The sequence below is a fragment of the Bos taurus genome, chromosome 12 (genome assembly GCF_002263795.3).
Source record: "Bos taurus isolate L1 Dominette 01449 registration number 42190680 breed Hereford chromosome 12, ARS-UCD2.0, whole genome shotgun sequence".
Lineage (NCBI taxonomy): Eukaryota > Metazoa > Chordata > Mammalia > Artiodactyla > Bovidae > Bos > Bos taurus.
Genome location: NC_037339.1, coordinates 29,758,805 through 29,781,139, shown reverse-complemented (window position 1 = coordinate 29,781,139; position 22,335 = coordinate 29,758,805). Strand labels below are relative to the sequence as shown.

Here is a 22,335-nt window from a genome sequence, read left to right as displayed (position 1 = left end):
AACTCTCTTGCTTTTTCGATGATCCAGCGGATGTTGGCAATTTGATCTCTGGTTCCTCTGCCTTTTCTAAAACCAGCTTGAACATCTGGAAGTTCACGGTTCACATATTGCTGAAGCCTGGCTTGGAGAATTTTGAGTATTACTTTACTAGTGTGTGAGATGAGTGCAATTGTGTGGTAGTTTGAGCATTCTTTGGCATTGCCTTTCTTTGGGATTGGAATGAAAACTGCCCTTTTCCAGTCCTGTGGCCACTGCTGAGTTTTCCAAATTTGCTGGCATATTGAGTGCAGCACTTTCACAGCATCATCTTTCAGGATTTGGAATAGCTCAACTGGAATTCCATCACCTCCACTAGCTTTGTCCATAGTGATGCTTTCTAAGGCCCACTTGACTTCACATTCCAGGATATCTGGCTCTAGGTGAGTGATCACACCATCATGATTATCTGGGTTGTGAAGATCTTTTTTGTACAGTTCTTCTGTGTATTCTTGCTACCTCTTCTTAATATCTTCTGCTTCTGTTAGGTCCATACCATTTCTGTCCTTTATTGAGCCCATCTTTGCATGAAATGTTCCCTTGGTATCTCTAATTTACTTGAAGAGATCTCTAGTCTTTCCCATTCTGTTGTTTTCCTCTATTTCTTTGCATTGATCACTGAAGAAGGCTTTCTTATCTCTTCTTGCTATTCTTTGGAAGTCTGCATTCAGATGCTTATACCTTTCCTTTTCTTCTTTGCTTTTTGCTTCTCTTCTTTTCAAGCTATTTGTAAGGCCTCCCCAGACAGCCATTTTGCTTTTTTGCATTTCTTTTCCATGGGGATCGTCTTGATCCCTGTCTCCTGTAAAATGTCATGAACCTCAGTCCATAGTTCATCAGGCAGTCTATCTATCAGATCTAGTCCCTTAAATCTATTTCTCACTTCCACTGTATAATCATAAGCAGGTTACTGCTTCTGAACTTCGGAGAAGGCAATGGCACCCCACTCCAGTACTCTTGTTTGGAAAATCCCATGGATGGAGGAGCCTGGAAGGCTGCAGTCCACAGGGTCACTGAGGGTCGGACACGACTGAGCGACTTCACTTTCACTTTTCACTTTCATGCATTGGAGAAGGAAATGGCAACCCACTCCAGTGTTCTTGCCTGGAGAATGCCAGGGACGGGAGAGCCTGGTGGGCTGCTATCTATGGGGTTGCACAGAGTCGGACACGACTGAAGTGACTTAGCAGCAGCAGCAGCTGTTTTTCTGGAGAAGGCAATGGCAACCCACCCCAGTACTCTTGTCTGGAAAATCCCATGGACGGAGGAGCCTGGTGGGCTGCAGTCCACGGGGTCGCTAAGAGTCGGACACGACTGAGCGACTTCCCTTTCACTTTTCACTTTCATGCATTGGAAAAGGAAATGGCAACCCACTCCAGTGTTCTTGCCTGGAGAATCCCAGGGACGGGGGAGCCTGGTGGGCTGCCGTCTATGGGGTCGCACAGAGTCGGACACGACTGAAGTGACTTAGCAGTAGCAGCAGAAGCTTCTGAACTAAGGAAGGAATAACAATGATGTAAAACTACAAGCACATCGCAGCGAAACATACTCTCTCTGATGACGAAAATGCAGGAGTTCCAAGGAATAGCAATGGCTCTTCAGGAAATGGATCTGACCAAATAAAACCCATATGGTCAGACCTTTGTGTTTTTAATTAATTAATTTCTGGCCGCTCAGCATGTAGGGTCTTAGTTCCCTGACCAGGGAGCAAACCGGTGTTGTTTGCAGTGGAAGCACAGAGTCTTAACCATTGAGTGGCCAGGGAAGTTCTTTTGTGTTTTTAAACATATCCTCACAAGTTACATAATGAAAATACCTATCAGCTTGACCTTTTTTTTTTTTTTAATCCTTCACGTTCTTATTCAGAGTCATCTGGATGAGCTCCATTCACCTGGCTTTTAGAAGCGTGATAGAGTCACATGGCTGGCAAAAGCTTCTAAAGTTACCAATACGGCGCTTGTGTCCTGACTGCTTCTGGAGGAGGTAGCCTGCCACTCTCCTGACCTGGCCAGTTACAATACCCCAAGCCAAACCCAGTGCCCACCCCAAACGGGACCAGTGAATGGAATTCAATGGGCTCACGGCAGACACAGCATGGCCGCATCTGGGAGAGGAGGTGAGACATGAAAAAAAACCCTCTGTCGAAGCATGTGTGCATTAAGAGCAAACCCAAGTATATCTGAGACTAGAGGAGTGGGAGTCAAAGTGTAAATAAACTGTAGAAATGAGGATGCTTGTGCAGAGAGTAGAAATCCTAGAAATGTGAATTTATTCTCTTTGCCACCCAGGGGAGCCAGAGATTCATGAAAATCTTACACAGAGCTGCCTAAGTTAAGAGCCAGGGACTAAAAATGCACTATTTCAGTTTGGGCTTTTGCAATTGTAGGCAATGAAAAAACAACTAACCAACAAAAAAAGGAGAATTTATTGATTCACATGACTTAGAAGTTTTGACGTGTGTCTGGTTTGGGCTCAGCCAGCCCCAAGGGCTCTGGTGGGCTTGTCACGGCCTGCCCCATCCTTCTCTGTCTCCCAACTGAGCTTTGCCCCATGATGCTTTCCTGCCATCCTGGGCCTTCCTCACTTGGGAGCAAAGCCAGGCCCAGCTCCAGGGGGAGCCAGTATGTACTCCTAGGAGAAGGAGAGAGGTGGGTGTTCTCATGTTTTCCAGATAACCTCCAAGGTCCCCCTGAGATAGTTATTTTGTATTTCATCTTCGTTTTACAAACAAACCTCAGGTGGATTAAGTAATTCTCCGAACTGTTAAGTGATTAAGTGGTGGCATGCATGCTCAGTCATTCAGTCATGTCTTTGCAACCCCGTGGACAATATCCCGCCAGGCTCCTCTGTCCATGGAATTTTCCAGACAAGAATACTAGAGTGGCTTGCCATTTCCTCCTCCAGGGGTGGAGGGAGGGGAGAGGGGTGGGGGTGGGCGTGGACACAGGAGGGTGTGAGGTGCTTTTAAGTAATTCCTCCCTTTCTTCAAGCACAGCCTAAGTCATAAAATCTTCTGTAGAGGTAAGTCCCAAAGAATGGAACAGAATTTTCATTCCGTGGGAGGCACAAGTTATTATTTGGTGTAGAGCAGTTTGTGGGGATGGAGTGGGCGAGGTGAGGCTTCAGAAGTGTGGACGGGACAGCTCGCCTGTCAAAGCCCACACGGAGCAGAGTCCAGCTCTCCGCTGGGGAAGTGGGGCAGAGGTGGCGGCGGCGGCCCGGAGGCTGCTGTCAGATGCCAAGGCTGACTGACCTAGGAGGCTCTCTTACCTTCTGGGGACTCACAGCCTGCAGATGCTCATCTCCCTGTTAGTTGGGACCAGGTTGCTATATCTTGCGGAGGTTGGGGGAGCGCTGCCTTGAGTCCAGTAGAGGTGGGAACAGCCAACCAAGATGACTTTCAAGCCAGTGAGGGCAGGGACTTACCCGTGATCCCCGTGGGTGCGGGTGGGACACACTTCCCATCCTGGTCAGGGAACTAAGCTCCCCCAGGCTCTGTGGCAAAAAAAAAAAAAAAAAAGCCAGTGGGCAGAGGAGAGGACTGACTGGAAGAACTGGAATTAACTGTGTGTAGAGTGACTGAACAGGGATCTAGAGGTCTCTAGAAAGCAAGGATTTTTTTTTCATAAGAAAAGCTGACATTCTAACTTCTCCTTGAAAGGGGGAGAATGTTCAGGAGGACACATGTCATTCTTCAGTCACTCAGTTGTGTTCAACTCTTTGTGACGCTATGGGCTGCCAGGCTTCCCTGTTCTTCACTATGTCCCGGAGTTCGCTCAAACTTCTACCCATTGAGTTGGTGACACCATCCAACCCTCTCACGCTCTGTCGCCCTCTTTGCCTCCCGCCCTCCGTCAGCCTCTTCCAATGAGTCGGCTCTTCGTATCAGGTGGCCGAAGTAGTGGAGCTTCAGCATCAGTCCTTCCAGTGACTAGTCAGGATTGATTTCCTTTAGGACTGACTGGTTTGACACTAGGTAATGGCAAATGAGGGAACGTTCAGAGCGCAGGTGACTTGGAGACAGATGAAAACTGAAGCCAGGCCTGGCTCTTGAAAATTTAATCCATCTGTGACTTGACTCTAGTTATTGTAAGAGCACAGCCCAAGCCTTACAGTAATTGGTTTTATGCTACTGGGGCGTCTTTGGTTTCTTTTGATTTTACCTGAGAATTATAAACTATTGTAACTTATTTTAGTTATGAAAAAGAAGGAAAGAAAAAAAGATTGGGACTTCCCTGGTGGTCCAGTGGTTATACTCTGTGCTTCCACAATGGGAAGCGCAGGTTCAATCCCTGGTTGGTGAACCACGATCCTGCCTGCCGTGTGATGTTGCCAAAAATTGAAAAAAGGAACAGAAAAATGATGCACACAAGACTTTTGTGAGTTGTGTTTGCGTTGGTAATATTTTGAATATCCAGCATTTCCAGGTCTCATCCTGACTTAGTCACTTCCTTCAGTTTCTGCAGATAAAAGTTCATTGCGAAGGGGACCCCATTACTATGAGGCTCTTGCTTTAAACTCCAGTGTAGAAATCTATCGGTGGTGGAGGAGACCCGTTTACTTTGGCCAGCAGCAGACCTGAGGGGCAGCCTGGGCTTTCCCCCCAGCCTTGATCCGCACAGATTTACTGCTTTACTAGTCATTCAACACTCTTTGGGTGTCTACTACATGCCTGGCACTCTTCTAGGCACTTGGTCCTCATCAGTAAAGGATACACAAAAATTCTTACCCTTATGGAACTTATAGCCTAAGATAAGAAGGCTGACCCAGAAAAATGACAGCCTGTGGTAAGCACCATGAAGAAGACTGAAGCAGAGTAAGGGGGGAACGGGTGGTACAAGGACGTGTGTATGTGTGTGTGATGCACGCATGTGTATGCACTCCTACTTTAAATAGGGTGGTAACACGTGAGCAGAGGCCTGAAGGAAGGAGGGAGTGACATACAAATATGTAAAGGAAGGGATTCTGAGCGGAGGGAACAGTACACGCAGAGGTCCCGGGCTGGAAGCCTCGTTGGCATGTGGAAAGTGGAGCAAGAAGGCTAGTGTCCCTGAATGGAGTGGCCAGGGCAAGAGTGACAAGTGAGGGGGTCTGAGAGGCATTAGGTGGGATTACGTATGATTGTCAGAGTCCTCATGGGCCACAGGATGATCTTTTATTTGCCCCTGAGGGATGTGTAAAGCCACTGGAGAGTTTGAGTAGAGAAGTGACAGGAGACTCAGGACTCTCAAAGGACCGCTCTAGGTGCTCTGTGGAGTCCAGACCAGCGCTGTGCAGTAGAAATATAACATGAGCCACAAAATGCGAGATATTTGGCATTTAAAATTTTTTTCTAGTAGCCATGGTAACAAGTAAAAGAAACAGGTGGAAATATTTTAATGTATGTAACTTAACCTAATATATCTGAATTATTAAGAGTACAAGCTGTGATCACTATAAAATTACTGTTGAGGCTGTTAACATTTTTTACATACTCAATCATCAAAATCTGGTGTGTGTTTCACTCTTACAGCATCTCTTTGGAATAGTCACACTTCAAATGCTTAATAGTCCTTTCTGGCTTGTGGTTACATAGCCAAAATTTGGTCTCTGTACTCTCTCACCCCCGTTCCAAATTGAATTTTGAAACAGAGTTTTGCAGGGAAGAAGTAGAAAAGAGTAGCTTTATTGCTTTGCCAGGCAAAAGGGGCCACAACAGGATGATACCCTCAAAACTGTGCCCCAAACCTGGAGTTTTATAGTAATGGTTCAAGGAGGGCGTGATCAGCTCGTGGGCATTCTTCTGATTGATTGGTAGTGAGGTAATGCGACTGTGTGTGAGCTCAGTCGTGTCTGACCCTTTGCAACACCATGAACTGTAGCCCACCAGGCTCCTCTGTCCATTGAATGCTCCAGGAAAGAATACTGGAGGGGGTTGTCGTTCCCTTCTCCAGGGGTAATGGGAGTCAGCATCATCAGCCTTCTGGTTCCAACCCGTTTGGCGTCTGCATGCTGGTGGGCAAAATACAGTTAATGTGTCCCACCTAGCGGGGTGTTTCTGTGTCTGCAAAACAGTTCAAAGATACTGATCCATGTGTCCCTTGAGGGGAACCAGGACCCTTCCCCAAGGCTCCATCATTGTTTTTTGACTCCATTGTCTCCACATCCCCTCCCTTGCCTGATTAGCACCTGTTTGAACCCACCTGTTGGAACTCAGGGATGGTCCTGGAGGCTGAATGAAGACAGTTCTTGCAGTGGTGCAAATAAGAGAGAAGGGTGAATAAAGATGAGGCTGGGGGCATAAACACTCCAGGGAGGAGCAATCTAGAGAAATCATAGCCGCTCCCTAGCGCAGAGGGTAGAAGTTGATCTATCTCCCAACCCTGCTCCCTGTAGGGAGGAGGAACTTTACTGGGAATAACTCCGGGTCTGACACAAAACACTACATTAGAACAGTCCAAAAGTAGATGTTCGGCTTGGGCTGAGCATTGTAATCCCTTCCTCATCACACTCCAGCACCAGGAAAGCCCCACCATTTCTTGATCCCCTAATTATTTTGGAGACATTATTAACATAGTTGGTGTGCCTGACACACTGCCAAACAAACTGAAACATTGGAGTCTGGAGGAGAGAAAGGTTTATTACAGGGCCACGCAAGATGAGGTGGCTCATGCCCTCAAAAGCCCTGGGTTTCCCAAGATCAGATCAGATCAGTTGTTCAGTCGTGTCCGACTCTTTGCGACCCCATGAATCGCAGCACGCCAGGCCTCCCTGTCCATCACCAACTCCCAGAGTTCACCCAGACTCACATCCATCGAGTCAGTGATGCCATCCAGCCATCTCATCCCCTGTCGTCCCCTTCTCCTCCTGCCCCCAATCCCTCCCAGCATCAGAGTCTTTTCCAATGAGTCAACTCTTCACATGAGGTGGCCAAAGTACTGGAGTTTCAGCTTTAGCATCGTTCCTTCCAAAGAATCCCAGGGCTGATCTCCTTCAGAATGGACTGGTTGGATCTCCTTGCAGTCCAAGGGACTCTCAAGAGTCTTCTCCAACACCACAGTTCAAAAGCATCAATTCTTCAGCACTCAGCCTTCTTCACAGTCCAATTCTCACATCCATACATGACCACAGGAAAAACCATAGCCTTGACTAGACGAACCTTTGTTGGCAAGGTAATGTCTCTGCTTTTGAGTATGCTATCTAGGTTGGTCATACTTTCCTTCCAAGGAGGAAGCGTCTTTTAATTTCATGGTTGCAATCACCATCTGTAGTGATTTTGGAGCCCAGAAAAATAAAGTCTGACACTGTTTCCACTGTTTCCCCATCTATTTCCCATGAAGTGGTGGGACCAGATGCCATGATCTTCGTTTTCTGAATGTTGAGCTTTAAGCCAACTTTTTCACTCTCCACTTTCACTTTTATCAAGAGGCTTTTGAGTTCCTCTTCACTTTCTGCCATAAGGGTGGTGTCATCTGCATATCTGAGGTTATTGAGATTTCTCCCGGCAATCTTGATTCCAGTTTGTGTTTCTTCCAGTCCAGCGTTTCTCATGATATACTCTGCATATAAGTTAAATAAACAGGGTGACAATACACAGCCTTGACGTACTCCTTTTCCTATTTGGAACCAGTCTGTTGTTCCATGTCCAGTTCTAACTGTTGCTTCCTGACCTGCATATAGGTTTCTCAAGAGGCAGATCAGGTGGTCTGGTATTCCCATCTCTTTCAGAATTTTCCACAGTTGATTGTGATCCACACAGTCAAAGGCTTTGGCATAGTCAATAAAGCAGAAATAGATGTTTTTCTGGAACTCTCTTGCTTTTTCGATGATCCAGCGGATGTTGGCAATTTGATCTCTGGTTCCTCTGCCTTTTCTAAAACCAGCTTGAACATCTGGAAGTTCACAGTTCACATATTACTGAAGCCTGGCTTGGAGAATTTTGAGCATTACTTTACTAGTGTGAGATGAATGCAATTGTGCGGTAGTTTGAGTATTCTTTGGCATTGCCTTTCTTTGGGATTGGAATGAAAACTGCCCTTTTCTAGTCCTGTGGCCACTGCTGAGTTTTCCAAATTTGCTGGCATATTGAGTGCAGCACTTTCACAGCATCATCTTTCAGGATTTGGAACAGCTCAACTGGAATTCTATCACCTCCACTAGCTTTGTTCATGGTGATGCTTTCTAAGGCCCACTTGACTTCACATTCCAGGATGTCTGGCTCTAGGTCAGTGATCACACCATTGTGATTATCTGGGTCATGAAAAGGGCTTCTGCAAAGTATTTTTAAAAGCCAAGTGGGGGGATGGGGGCTTCCCAGGTGGAGCAGTGGGAAAGAGCCCACCTGCCAATGCAGGAGACCAGCGTTCAATCCCTGGGTCAGGAAGATCCCCTGAGAAGGAAATGGCAACGTACTTCAGTGTTCTTGCCTGGGAAATCCCATGGACAGAGGAGCCTGGCCGGCTCTAGTCCATGTGGTTGCAAAGAATCAGACAGAGCAACTGAGCCAGAGAGCAAGGAGGGGTTGTGGGGTTGCAGGGTACGTGATCACTTGGTGCACGGTCCTCTGACTGGCTGATGGTGAGGTAACAGGGTGGTGTCACAGAGGTGAGCGTTATCAGTCCTTAGACTCCAGGAGGCCTGGGTCCCCACTGTCAAGTAGGTAACATCTTCCATTTGGTGGCTGGCGGGAGGGGTGTTCATGTCTGCAAAACAACTGAGGAAATTTGCATCAAAATACTATTATCTAGATACTTCAGAGAGGAGCTAAAGTGGAGGATAAAGGGGAAGTCCTGTCCTGGGAAGGCCCCATAGGTCCTGCTTGGCCATCTTTATCAGCACTCCTCCATGGGTGTGCCCTGGGGTTGGGGGACAGGCGGAAGCTCTGTTTTCTCTTTGAGGCCTGAATTTCCTGATTTGTGTTCTTGGTTAATCCCAAATGCATTTGATAGTCAGGCTGGGTCAACTGTATTTCTGTTCTTTAGAGGGGAGGCTGGGAGAGAATCCAGGGTTCTTCTCCCCACACCACATTTTGACACATTTGTCGTCATGAACCCTTTTTCTCACAAGAGATAAAAACTATATTTTACTATGACCTTGGTAAAAAGATGAATCTATTAATATTATATATGAAAACATTTCCTTTGACTTAAAAGTTATTTTTTTCTTCTGATTTTAAGACAACATAAAACATTGTCCTGGGCCCCTAAAAGAATTGTGGGCCCCAGATACCATGCCTGCTGTGCCCAATGGGGACGTTGACCCTTCACCCATCCTCTCCCCTCACCCCCACCCCCAAGAATCATTAAGGGCATTTGAGTCCCTCAAGACCTTTATAATGTGGCCTCTGAGCTAGATCGACCCCTGGGCAGGGGGCTAAGATCGCACTGCCGCACAGTGTGGCCGAAGACAAAACTTTCACTTTTTTCCCCCATGCTGCTGCTAAGTCGCTTCAGTCGTGTCCAACTCTGTGCGACCCCATAGACAGCAGCCCACCAGGCTCCCCCGTCCCTGGGATTCTCCAAAAATATATATGTTTATGTATTTATATTTATTTATTTAGGCTGCATGTGGGTTTTTTTTTTTTTTTAGTTGTAGCATGTAGGATCTAGTTCCCTGACTAAGGAATGAACCCAGGCCCCCTGTATTAGAAGCACAGAGTCTTAGCCATTGGACCGCCAGGGAAGTCCTCAAAAGATGTATTATTTTTTCTTTTCCCCTATTCTTCAAAATCTGGCCTAAGCAGTCACAGGCATTTGGTGAATTCTGCATTCTTTATTCAGCTGCTCAGCCCAGGCCAAGTTCGACAGATGTAACCCCTGCAATACCTTCCATGAGCATTCCTGGGGGGAGGGGTCACCTGCAGTTTGGTTCTCCTCCTTCCAGGTACCTTGTGGGATAGTTCAGTTCAGTTCTGTCGCTCAGTGACTGAACTGTTAAAAGTTCAGTCTTTTTGCGACTCTGCAATCCCATGGACTACAGCATGCCAGGCTTCCCTGTGGGATAGTACTTTGCCTTTAAATTTGGGCATGGCCACGTGACCTGTTTTGGTCAACAGAATGGGAGCAGGAGTGTCATGTGTCACCTCTTAGTGAAACACTTTAGGATAGCGTGACCATGCTCTCCTTCTCTGTCCTGGGTCCACCCTGTGGCAGGGGATGAGGTGGACATGCATGTCTCTGAGTGAGGACACCAGAGAGCAGAACCCCTGGTGTGATTTTGGACTCACAAAAGTATTCACAACCTGGAAGTTGACAGTTATGCCTTGTGAAATGAAAATATCTCCTGCCATATCAATAAACAAGAAATGTCACAGCTATCGGGGGTTTCTGGCCTCCAAATGTGAATATACTGTGCTGTGCTTAGTCACTCAGTCGTGTCCGACTCTTCTCGACCCTGTGGACTGTCACCCGTCAGGCTCCTCTCTCCATGGGGTTCTCCAGGCAAGAAACTGGAGTGGGTTGCCATGCCCTCCTCCAGGGGATCTTCCCAACCCAGGGATTGAACCCAGGTATCCTGCATTGCAGGTGGATTCTTTACCATCTGAACCACCAGAGAAGCCTAAATGTGATCCAAACTGTGATCCAGCAGAGGCTGCCACCACCACAGTGATTGCTGAGGAGCTGGGGAAACGCAAGAAGCAAAGTGAATAAGGAAACAAGATTGGCCCCAGATATATGAGGTGCATGTGAAAGGAATGAATTCAGTGAGCCCAGAGGCTTGCATCTTCCAGTACATAAAACATTAAATTCTACATAAAACATTAAATTCCTTAACTTGATACCTGATCTTTGATGTTCAGACTGCCTACGCCCTTTGTTGCAAACTTATATATATCCTGACGTCCCCGCCTACCTCCTTGGAGCAGTTTTCTCAGAGCTATTGAGATGCTGTCTCCTGGGCTTGGAGTCCTAAACATTCCCACCAAATAAAATAACTCTCTACTTTCAGATTGTGACTATATTTTTCAGTCGACAGTTTTATTCGCAGGAATGTTCAGGACTTCAAGCCCCGGAGACAGCGTCTCAAGTGACCCTGAGAGAATAGTTCCGAGGAGGCAAGAGGAGGAGCCAGGTTGTTTGGCCATAAAGGGCATAAAAAAAATGATTCTTCATGAAAGAAAACCAGATATCCCAAGTTAAGGAATTTAGTGCTTTTCTATATATGGGAAGATGCAAGAGTCTGGGCTCACTGAAATCCTTCTTTTGATGGGTACCAGGTATCTGGGGCCAGTGTCCAGCTTCCTCTGGGCTGCAGACTGATGACTCTAGATGGCAGGAATTCTTCCCTTCCTGAGTTCCCTCAGAGCTCATCAGCTCACCACTCCCCACGACTGCAATTGCTAGTGACTATGGACCTAACAGAAGCAGAAGATATTAAGAAGAGGTGGCAAGAATACACAGAAGAACTGTACAAAAAAGAGCTTCACAACCCAGATAATCATGATGGTGTGATCACTCACCTAGAGCCAGACATCCTGGAATGTGAAGTCAAGTGGGCCTTAGAAAGCATCAGTGTGGAGATTCCTTAAAAAACTGGAAATAGAACTGCCTTATGATCCAGCAATCCCACTGCTGGGCATACACACTGAGGAAACCAGAAGGGAAAGAGACACGTGTACCCCAATGTTCATCGCAGCACTGTTTATAATAGCCAGGACATGGAAGCAACCTAGATGTCCATCAGCAGATGAATGGATAAGAAAGCTGTGGTACATATACACAATGGAGTATTACTCAGCCATTAAAAAGAATACATTTGAATCAGTTCTAATGAGGTGGATGAAACTGGAGCCTATTATACAGAGTGAAGTAAGCCAGAAGGAAAAACATAAATACAGTATACTAATGCATATATATAGAATTTAGAAAGATGGTAACAATAACCCGGTGTACGAGACAGCAAAAGAGACACTGATGTATAGAACAGTCTTATGGACTCTGTGGGAGAGGGAGAGGGTGGGAAGATTTGGGAGAATGGCATTGAAACATGTAAAATATCATGTAAGAAACGAGTTGCCAGTCCAGGTTCGATGCACGATACTGGATGCTTGCGGCTGGTGCACTGGGACGACCCAGAGGGATGGTATGGGGAGGGAGGAGGGAGGAGGGTTCAGGATGGGGAACACGTGTATACCTGTGGTGGATTCATTTTGATATTTGGCAAAACTAATACAATTATGTAAAGTTTAAAAATAAAATAAAATTAGAAAAAAAAAAAAAAAGAAAGCATCACTACGAACAAAGCTAGTGGAGGTGATGGAATTCCAGTTGAGCTATTTCAAATCCTGAAAGATGATGCTGTGAAAGTGCTGCACTCAATATGCCAGCAAGTTTGGAAAACTCAGCAGTGGCCACAGGACTGGAAAAGGGCAGTTTTCATTCCAATCCCAAAGAAAGGCAATGCCAAAGAATGCTCAAACTACCACACAATTGCACTCATCTCACACACTAGTAAAGTAATGCTCAAAATTCTCCAAGCCAGGGTTCAGCAATACGTGAACCGTGAACTTCCAGATGTTCAAGCTGGTTTTAGAAAAGGCAGAGGAACCAGAGATCAAATTGCCAACATCCGCTGGATCATCGAAAAAGCAAGAGAGTTCCAGAAAAACATCTATATCTGCTTTATTGACTATGCCAAAGCCTTTGACTGTGTGGATCACAATCAACTGTGGAAAATTCTGAAAGAGATGGGAATACCAGACCACCTGACCTCACCTTGAGAAACCTATATGCAGGTCAGGAAGCCACAGTTAGAACTGGACATGAAACAACAGACTGGTTCCAAATAGGAAAAGGAGTATGTCAAGGCTGTATACTATCACCCTGCTTATTTAACTTCTATGCAGAGTACATCATGAGAAACTCTGGGCTGGAAGAAGCACAAGCTGGAATCAAGATGGCTGGGAGAAATCTCAGTAACCTCAGATATGCAGATGACACCACCCTTATGGCAGAAAGTGAAGAGGAACTCAAAAGCCTCTTGATGAAAGTGAAAGTGGAGAGTGAAAAAGTTGGCTTAAAGCTCAACATTCAGAAAACGAAGATCATGGCATCTGGTCCCACCACTTCATGGGAAATAGATGGGGAAACAGTGGAAACAGTGTCAGACTTTATTTTGGGGGGCTCCAAAATCACTACAGATGGTGATTGCAACCATGAAATTAAAAGATGCTTATGCCCAACCTAGATAGAATATTGAAAAGCAGAGACATTACTTTGCCAACAAAGGTCTGTCTAGTCAAGGCTATGGTTTTGCCAGTGGTCATGTATGGATGTGAGAGTTGGACTGTGAAGAAGGCTGAGTGCTGAAGAATTGATGCTTTTGAACTGTGGTGTTGGAGGAGACTCTTGAGAGTCCCTTGGACTGCAAGGAGATCCAACCAGTCCATTCTGAAGGAGATCAGTCCTGAGTGTTCATTGGAAGGAATGATGCTGAAGCTGAAGCTCCAGTACTTTGGCCACCTCATGTGAAGAGTTGACTCATTGGAAAAGACCCTGATGCTGGGAGGGATTGGGGGCAGGAGGAGAAGGGGACAATGGAGGATGAGATGGCTAAATGGCATCACTGACTCGATGGACATGGGTTTGAGTGAACTCTGGGAGTTGGCGATGGACAGGGAGGCCTGGTGTGTTGTGCTTCATGGGGTCGCAAAGAGTCGGACACGACTGAGCGACTGAACTGACTGACTGATGACATCCTTGCTTATTGATTTAGTAGGAAATTTTCCATGTCTTGTTACCATTATTGGAAAGGAGGAATTTTCAGACCTTCTTGTCATTTTCAGCCTCCCTCCCCATAGTGGGCAGAATACGTTAAGCCACATTTGTTCTCAGGCTCAAGCCCTTTAGCGCTTCTGCAGAAGGAGAACTTGCTTATCTGATTGGTTAGAATTCAAGATATCCCCTGGCCTGGGCTTTGCTAGTGAGCTGTGCTGTTGGTCTAAAAGGTAGACAAGACCTACTCTCTCTCTTTTTCTTTTTTTTCATGCGCCGTGCCCGCCCAGGGCGCTGCCCCCTCCCTCCCCTCTACTCTCTTTTTTGTAATCTGCCTCCTCAGGACCTTGCTTGTCATTTCTGCCCATTTGATTGCCTGGGCAGGTGGACTTACTCTGTCCTACCAACCTAGTCATCACAGACTTGGAAGAGAAGCATTGGCAGCAAAAGGATTTACTTAAGACTCCTGGCCTCAAACATATTCAATCTGATTTGTCATTTAGACTCTAAGTCGTGTCCGACTCTTTTGTGACCCCATGGGTGGAAGCCCACCAGGCTCCTCTGTCAATGGGATTTCCCAGGCAAGAATACTGGAGTGGGTTGCCATTTCCTACGCCAGGGGATCCTCCTGACACAGGGATGGAACCTCTGTCTCCTGCATTTGCAGTTGGATTCTTTACCACTGAGCCATCTGGGAATCCCATTCATCCTTACGCATCCAGCCTAACTCCAGCTCAGCAGTGGGGGTTGTTGTTCTACCAGTTCTTTGGCTAGTGTTCCTTGGGTTTAGGACACTTAGGAATAAATCCTGAGAGGGAAGGAGGAATGAACGGTCTGTTACCCTAAACACCAACTGAAACCCTAAACAGCTCCTTTAATAGCATACAATCTACTATTAATTTCCTTATCTGTCGAATTTCCCAAATGAAAGCAGCATTCCTAATAGCTCACCCATATTATTGTTTCCGAATAGCCCTTATCAGAAATGTAATGTCCTGAGGGAGAAGTAAACAGAGAACAAAATAAAGAATAAGTGCTCAGTCAAGACCCTTTATGCACCTATTTCAAATTCACTTTTTAGAAAAATCATTAAATGGTATGCTTTGGAGGCTTATTGGCAGGGAAATGAAGCCATAGAACAGGGTCTCCAATCTCCGGGATCTAATTCCTGATGATCTGAGGTGGAGCTGATGTAATAATAATAGAAATAAAGTGCACGATAAAAGTAGTGTGCTTGAATCATCCTGAAATCATCCCCCAACCCAGTCTATGAAAAAATCATCTTCCAGGAAACGGGTCCCTGGTGCCAAAAATGGTGGGGCCTGCTGCTCTAGGACATCCTACAGAGTCAACACTCACCATCACCTCCCCATCAGGCAGGTGCACTCACCTCATCAGAGAACTCACACGCTCAAGTGTTAGCATTAACAATGTACGTATTAATACAACAACAATAACATGTCTGATGAGCTGGGCCATCAGTTGTATAATTTAAACGACTAAAATAGACATCATGAAGGACCACAACATAACAGTATTTTTTTTAAACAAGTATTCACAGTCAGATAATTCTCGTAAGAAAAAACAATGAACCTTGAATGCCCAAACCGAATACAATGTTCAGAAATGGGAATTTGACTATTTAAAGTATATTCCTGTCGTTCTGTTCTTTCCTCCAACGCAAGACTTGTGTGAATAACAGGGCTTTTGGCTTGGTTTGGGGAGAGTTTTACATTTGCAAATCAATGACCCAGTCCTCGCTGAAATGGTAATGTCCGAATACTTCATTTCTAAAGCAAACCCAGATCTGGAATTTTTAATAGCCTGGGCCTGAGATTGGTGTTCATTTGTGCCCTGCGGCATACTTCCAAGACTGACAGGAAAAAACCCAACTGAGCACAATTGTTGGGACCATTTGAATGAAGGAGAGCAATTCATTTGAGGTTTACACTGTATTTTTTCAGTAAGTTGTTTAATGCAGCAAGGTCTACAATCAGCCACTAGTGAGAAATTATGGGAATTTTGAAGTATTTATAAAAAATGATTTATAGTGTTATATGACTTAATTCAACAAATATTTATAAGCACCTCTTTTGTGTCAGGCACTTTGTGGATACAAAGACAAACTAGACAGGGTATTTTAACTTTTTATTTTTGTATTGGAGTATAGCTGATTAACAGGCTTCCCTGGTAGCTCAGCTGGTAAAGAAACTGCCTGCAATGCAGTAGACCGCAGTTAGATTCCTGGGTCAGGAAGATCCCCTGGAGAAGGGATAATCTACCCACTCCAGTATTCTTGGGCTTCCCTGGTGGCTTAGACGGTAAAGAATCTGCCTGCAATGTGGGAAACTTGGGTTTGATCCCTGGGTTGGGAAGATCCCCTGGAGGAGGGCATGGCAACCCACTCCAGTATTCTTGCCTAGAGAACCCCCATGGACAGAGGAGCCTGGAGGGCTACAATCCATGGGGTTGCAAAGAGTCGGACACGACTGAGAGTCTAAGCGCAGCACATAGCTGATTAACAATGTTGTGACAGTTTCAGGTGGACAGCAAAGGGACTCAGCCATACATAAACCTGTATCCTCCTCAAAGTCTCCTCCTATCCAGGCTGTCGCCACCTAACGTTAAGCAGAGTTCTTTGTGCTATACAGTAGGTCCTTGTTGGTTACCCGTTTTAAACATAGCAATGTGTACATGTCCATCCCAAACTCCCTAACTACCCCTCTTCCCATCTCCCCCTCTCCCGCCCCAGCCTTGCAACCAAAAGTTCATTCTCTAAGTCTGTGAGTCTGTTTCTGTGCAAAGTAAACAGGATTTTGAAAAAGAATTCTAATAGAAGGTGATAGATGCTATGAATGTGATCGAATTATGCCTAGAGGGTGTGGTCCCAGCGTTGGGGTGGAGGATGGACAGGAAAAAAAGTATTAGAACTTGTCTTTATCTCATACTTTAAGTTTTTCTATTTTTGTATGTTTTTAGATAGACATAATTGGTCCAATGACACACATAAAATTTATAAATAGACATAGGTAGCTATGGTATATAATTGGTCATTTTGAGAACACTGCTAAACAAGACCAGAAATAGGAATCATTTGATCTGATGTGTGGAGGACTCAAAATAACGTTCCCAAATGAGCATATTTGATCTGAACGCCCCAGGAAGCCTGGGCAGAAAAGTAAGGGGACCACGTTAGTCAGAAGAAAAGTATTGCAGTGGTTTTCACATGTGTGTGAGCGTGTGTGCTCAGCTATGTCTGACTCTTTGCAATCCCATGGCTCCTGGAAGAGCCCTTCAGGCTCCTCTGTTCATGGGATTCTCCAGGCAAGAATACTGGAGTGGGTTGCCATTTCCTCTTCCAAGGGAACTTCCCAACCCAGGGATCAAACCCGAGTCTCCTGTGTCTCCTGCAGTGGCAGGAGGATTCTTTGCCACTGAGTCACCTGGGGAAGCCCAATAACACTTTTACAAAATGTGGAAAGGCTAGAGAGAGCCCTGCATCCGTGGTGGGCTCATCCAGTAAGGGGAGGGAGGGGTGGACTAGGTAGAAAGATGGAGAAGGACTTTGCCAAGTTCTCAGACCTGTGTTTTACCGAGTGCAACAGACAGGAGGGGAGGAGAGGGCAGGATGGCTAACCCTTGCCCCTGTGGATCAGTCCATGGGGTCCTGTTCCTAGTGATGATGCTGAGTGGGTCTCTCTCTGTGGGAGGAAAGAAGGAATGAGAACACATGGCTCTCCTGCCTCACTGATCCTCTAAAAGGTAGTCCTGAGTAGGAGAGGGTCTGGATTTTTAATTCTTGGACCATAATGGTCCTCCAGCAATCTTTGGCCATATCCCTAACATTGATGACCACAGTGTTGATCTCAGACTTGGGGTTAGATAAGAATTATACTTGAACTCAGTCTTTTTTTCTTTTGGCTGTGCTGTACAGCACGTGGAATCTTAGATCAGGGATTGGACCCGTGCCCCCTCATTAATTAATTAATTTTAATTGGAGGACAATTACTTTACAATATTGTGATGGTCTTTGCCATACATCAACGTGAATTGGCCACAGGTATATATGTGTCCTTCCCCATCCTGAACCCCCCCTCTCACCTCCCTCCCCACCCTATCCCTCTGGGTAGTCCCAGAGCACTGGCTTTGGGTGCCCTGAGAAGCAGGAATTCTTAACCACTGAACTTACAAGGGAGGCCCCCCAGCTATTGAGAGGTCCTTTAAATTCTGTGCCTGCCACGTTCCTTCCTGCAACCTCTTGTCTTCCAGCACCACTCCCTCACTTTTTCCCTGTTCTCAACCAACCCCTGGGTGCTTCAGTGAGTCGCTTTTGCAGCTTCTCTGAGCAGAGGTAAAAATGCGTTCTCAAGATCTGTGGTCTCCTTCCTTTTCCTTCTCTTCTGTCCCTCTCAAACTAGGTGTTAGTGCACAGAGCAGGGAAACACAAAACCAGGACTTGCCTCCTCTCAAATGCCAAAGAACCTGACTGATTTAAGCAAAGAGACTCCAGCATCCACTTGACTTAAAGCTAGTAAAATGCTATTTCTGAAAATTGTGTTTCAATTGCGTGAGACATTATCACGCCGCGGCTATTGTTATTGAAGTCAGAGAACTGTAAAGGAAATATATTTTTAGAAGAAAAGAGACATAAATCATGTTTTGGTTCTAGCTTTTTTGATTAAATGGTGTCTATCGCGAAGCCTAGCATTTCTCTTGTCGATTAACGAGATGTCCTCAGGGTTCCGTGGCCGCCTTTCCGGTGTCTGATCAGCTGCACCCGCCCCACCCAGGGACTTGCATCCTTACCAGCTCAGGGCCCACTCCAGGGCTTGCTACTGCCCTCTGCAGACAGCTCTCCTGTCTTCTCACCCCCGATGTCATCTTAGTGCCAGAAGGCGTTTCCTGACATGATGAACTGCAGCCCCAGTCTTTTCACCTTTCTGCAAGTGTTTCTCTTACTTCACCGATTGTGTGTGTGTGTGTGTGTGTGTGTGTGTGTGTTTATCCCTCCCCTTTTCCATTTCTATCACTTTGGGTCCTTTCTTCATTTTCCGACTTGTATTCAAACCCCACCTTCTCCCTGAAACCATCCTTGATTACTCAAGCCAGAGTTTTCTTTCTCCCAGGAATACTCACGACTGTTGGAGTCATCTGGATTTCTCCTCTAACTGCCTGGTGCCCTGGTTATTTGTGTGGTTACCTGGTACCTAGTGAGGAGACATACACAGGTGAGACAACTTATAGCTTTTTATAGTTATTGATACAAAACTGTAGGTATTTATAGTTTGCTATTTTCTTCCTAGATATTTTATGAGTTTCTGAAGGGCAGAGGCTAAGTTCTAAAAACTGAATCTTTAGATTCCACATGTAATTGATATCATATTGTATTTGTCTTCGTCTGACTTCACGTAGTATGATAACATCTAAGTCCATCTATTTGCCACAGATGACTTCATTTCATTCTTTTTGATGACTGAGTAATATTCCATTATATATATGTATACGTGTAAACATTATTTATCCATATATATGTCTATATGGCTAAATAAAAGCATATGTAGAGTTCCTTGGTGCCTAGTGGCTAAGATGCTGGGCTTTCACTACCATGGCCCAGGTTCAATCCCTGGTTGGGGAACTGAGACCCCACAAGTTGAGCAGTGTGGCCAAAAAAAAGAGATACAAATGAACTTATTTCTGAAACAGAAATAGACCCACCAATACAGAAAATAGTCTATATATAAAATAGATAACCAACAGGGAACTATACTCAATATTCTATAAACCCTATAAGGGAAAAGAATCTGAAAAAGAATGTATATATGAATCATCGTGCTGTACACCTGAAACTAATAAGATATTGTAAGTCAACTATATTTGAGCAAAATAAAAAACTGAACCTTGTTGGTACCCCTCACACCTGGCACAGCATCCTCGGAGCAGGTATTGGGGTGTTCCAGGATGGAGGTGCAGAGGAAGGGTGAGTGGGGTGTCGTTCTGGGCTCAGCAGCACCCAGCTCTCCTCCCTTCCGGCTGCAGGCACTGTGCCTTCCCCACTCTGTGATGAAACCCGAGCAGGAAGCATTTGTCTGCTGGTGCTCTAGCAATGATGGCCATGAAAAGGAACTTGAGCTGAGATGGCAGTCAGCCCAGAGGTCACCCACGATGTAGAACAGGGGGCCTGGAGGGGCATCCGGGCCAGCAGCAGAAATGGCAGGACCGAGAGAGCCTTGGTAGCTGTAAGCCATTGACATTTGCAGGCTGTTACCTAAGCATAGCATTGCCCATCTAATGGATACTTATTATTTAAATCCTTGGTGGTTAGGAAGTTAAATAGGTAATTGAGAGCCAAAGTGGGATGCTTGGAAATTTGGCACCTTAAATGCAACAAATCTAAACTAAAACAGGGAGCAATTCAGGGCAAGAAGGAGGGTTTTGGGGTCAGATTGACCAAGGTTTGAATCCTGGCTCCTGCAAGTTATATGTTCTGAGCTGGTAGTTGTCAAGCTTTTTGGTCTTAGGATCCCTTTGTACTCTTAAAACTTATTGAGGACCCCAAAGAACTTTTGTTTTTATGGGTCACATCTATGAATATTTGCTGTTTTAGATACAAGACCAAAGATTTTTAACAGTGATTTATTAATTCATGTAAAAATAATTATAGTGGCACTTTTCTGGCTGTAGAGTGGTTAAGACTGGATTTCTACCGCAGGGGGTGCAGGTTTGATCCCTGATCTGGGAACTAAGATCCCCCAGGCCTCAAGGTGTGGCCAAACCAGCCCCGCCCCCGCCAAACCCTCCCCAAACCTGTACTATACCTAGGGCTTCCCAGGTGGCACTAGTGGTAAGGAATCTGTCTGTCAATGTGGGAGACACAGGAGATTTAGTTCAATCCCTGTGTTTGGAAGATCCCCTAGAGTAGGAAATAGCAACCCATTCCAGCATCCTCACCTGGAGAATCCCATGGATAGAGGAGCCTGGCGAGCTACAGTCCATGGGGTCGCAGAATCAGACCTGACTGAGCAACTGAGCACGCAACCATGGTACCTATCACTCTATCGCATGTTAATATATTTTTGTGAGCAGCAACTATATTTCCCCCCAAATTCTTTAATATCTAGTTCATTTATTTATTTATTTATTTTAATATCTAGTTTAATAGAAGGTGGGTTCTCATATTTGTTTCTTTATCTGTCAGGATATGCTGTTTTGGATGAAGTAAATGAAGATCCAACTTTACAGGTACACAATTGGAGAATGGGTTTTTAATAATTTTTCAATGAAATTGTGGGCATTATTTGATATTACACCAAGATTCAAGACAATCAGAAGTTTCTTAAAGATTAGTTGCAACTTGAAACTGAAGGCTTATCAGAGAACTTCTGTATGGGGTTTCATTAAAACCCATTGGTCTTTTACTTTGAATGAAACTTTTTAAAAAACCCATTCATGATTTTGTAACATCTTACATAGGTCCCTTGGAAAATAGTTTCCAGAAGTTGCAGGACTTACAAATGTTGACTCATGTTGTTATACAATTCAAAACTTCACATTTATTAACGCTATCATTGATGTCACTGAAAAATCTTCATGGATGGGGAGGCTTTGAAGCTCATGGTAGCAGAAACAAATTGTCTAAAATTCAAGTTTCATGTCGAAGCTTATATCTTAATAGTTGTCACAAATAACATCAGCTGTTTTCTTTGAAGTGGAAGGCTCAATTTATTTTTGAGAAAATGTTTGCCTGGTCCCTAAGGGTGAATTACCAATTTACGTGTCAGTCTGTCAACTAAAAACCATGTTTTGTGAAAAAAGCAGCTAGTTCAACTTGCGACTCAAGCATCATGCAGGAGCTTTTCCCTGAGACAACATCGTAGTTTGATATACAGAAGAAGGACTTTTATGTTATGCCTCAGTTTCCCCCACAAAATGTTAAAAAGATGTCTACTCAAGGGTGTAATTTAATAAAATTATTAATTTGTCCTGCCGCAGCAAGGGTCCTTTTAAGTGATCTGGCTTTTTTGTTGTTGCCACTGCCTTGATTAGTGCTAAGGCAATAATATTTTTTCCCATAAGTAGTTTTGCAAGATTGGTGGAGATTCAACCCAGAAGAAAAAGGTAACATTGTACTTAGTACTGTTATAAAAAGTTTTGAGCTTGTGAACCTGGGCATTCGAAAGAGTCCTGGGAACATCAAGAGGATCATAGACCATACGTGAGAAATGCTGTCTTAATGTAAGCTGCCTGACCTCTCTAAAATAGGAATAAAGCTGTTTTATGAAGTAACTAAAATATTATTTATTAAGGAATAATGCATGGAGAGCACCTAGTATTGTGCTGGTATATAACAAGTGTTTGTTAAATGTTCGCTATTACTATTAATGTAATCTGTTGATATCTGAGGGTGTAGCTATCATTTATAATAGTAGTAATGATGATATGCTTTCATTTTTTCCATAAACTCATTCCTTTGGCAGATCTCCCTTGTAGTTAGTGGCTCCATCTGTCTCTTGTGGTCCTTCTCTCCAGTCAGCCAGTGTTTACTCACTCACAGACACTGCTGATGTGACCTCTTTCAGGTCCCCAGGATGGTCCCTTCTCTGCTATTTTC

The 22,335-nt window shown here is 44.9% G+C and overlaps 1 long non-coding RNA gene across 1 annotated transcript in view; it reads left to right on the top strand.

Annotated features, from left to right (window-relative positions):
* LOC132346752 (uncharacterized) overlaps nucleotides 1-22,118 on the top strand; it is a 37,088-nt gene extending 14,970 nt beyond the window's left edge. The window contains exons 2-4 of the long non-coding RNA XR_009496697.1: nucleotides 1,903-2,152; nucleotides 18,854-18,955; nucleotides 20,923-22,118. This is a non-coding gene — a long non-coding RNA (uncharacterized lncRNA). The remainder of the gene's footprint in view (nucleotides 1-1,902; nucleotides 2,153-18,853; nucleotides 18,956-20,922) is intronic.
* Nucleotides 22,119-22,335: the final 217 nt, after the last annotated feature.